The following is a 1391-nucleotide window of genomic DNA, read 5'->3' as shown; positions in this document are numbered from 1 at the left end:
GTGCCTCACTCTCATGAGCTTTTTCTGCCTTCCTACCTCAACCATTTTGTGATGTGATACATGTTTTTAACCCCAGGATGCCATTTGCCCTCTTGCCTGCCTGCTGACTCACACTGAGCCTGCTGGCAACCAGCAGCTCCAGATCCCTTTCTGCAGGGCTGCTCTCAAGCCACTCCTCTCCCAGTTTGTACTTGTGCCCAGCATTACTTTGTTCCAGGTGCAGAATCCAGCATTTGGACTTGTTAAGTTTAATCCTATTAATCACTGCCCAATGAAGAAAAAGCAAAGAATAAAATCACAAACCCCAAAAGTAGCAGGAACAAAAGAAAAGTTAGGTCTATTTATGCCAATAAAACCCAGTAAGGCTCTCTTACTCTCTCTGTATCAGCTGACAAGCTGCTCTCATTTACTTAACCAGTAAGACCAGCAACTTGATCCTTTCACTCAGCCTGTGCAACTAAACCGCACTTCAAGAGAAGTGAAAACTGGCAGCAACAGATAACTTAATCTCTTTCCTGCAGACTCTCAGGGCACCATTCTCATTTAAATTAGACTCTTAAGATCCTTAAATTAGTCATTCATCAGAATTAGTTATTTTCTCTGTTTGGAAAAGCTAACATACTTCTGGCACGTTATGGTGCCACTATCTTCCTAGACTGAAAGGAAGAAAATTCTGCCCCACTGATGGCTGATTACCTGTCTGCTGAAGCAATATGTGAATTTTATTGTGAAGACTTACTACACACTGAGCCTATACTTAATGCAAGTTGTAAATTCACAATTTACCAAAAAAACCAACAAATTCAATGAATGCACATCACCCATTAACAGCTCCTGCTGGCAGACTAGGCATGGTGGAAGGTGCTTACTCAGGGGAAGTTACTGATGTGAGGAAGCCTAGTATCAGGCCTGCTGAGGCCATGACAGCCTCACATGACTCCTTTGCATGCCCAGGAGGAGAGTCTCAGAACTTTCTGGTCTCAGAACTAATCAGCTAGTGCTTTATGAGAAAGTGGTAGAAAGACCCTCCTTTTTACATTAGATAAATGAAAAGACTAGTACCTAGGATTTCTTTTCAATCTCCTTAAACAAGAATATGCCATCTTTTCACTATTATGTATACAAATATATAACATCCTTTGTTTTCTCTCAGATGGTGTTCCATATATTATTTGATATATATATAATATATTATCAGTATAATATTATTAATATTGGCAGAACAGCTGGGCCCCATGGGTGATAATCAGTAGAATAAAGCCTAGTTCAAAGCCAGTAACCAGTAGAGCATCCCAGGGTCAATACAGGGCCCAGCCCTGTTCAACATCTTCATCAATGATCTAGATGTTGAGGCAGAGTATACCTTCAGCAAATTTTCAGATGACACAGAA

The sequence above is a fragment of the Mesitornis unicolor genome, unplaced genomic scaffold (assembly GCF_000695765.1).
Source record: "Mesitornis unicolor isolate BGI_N332 unplaced genomic scaffold, ASM69576v1 scaffold12611, whole genome shotgun sequence".
NCBI lineage: Eukaryota > Metazoa > Chordata > Aves > Mesitornithiformes > Mesitornithidae > Mesitornis > Mesitornis unicolor.
This window is presented reverse-complemented; position numbering follows the sequence as displayed.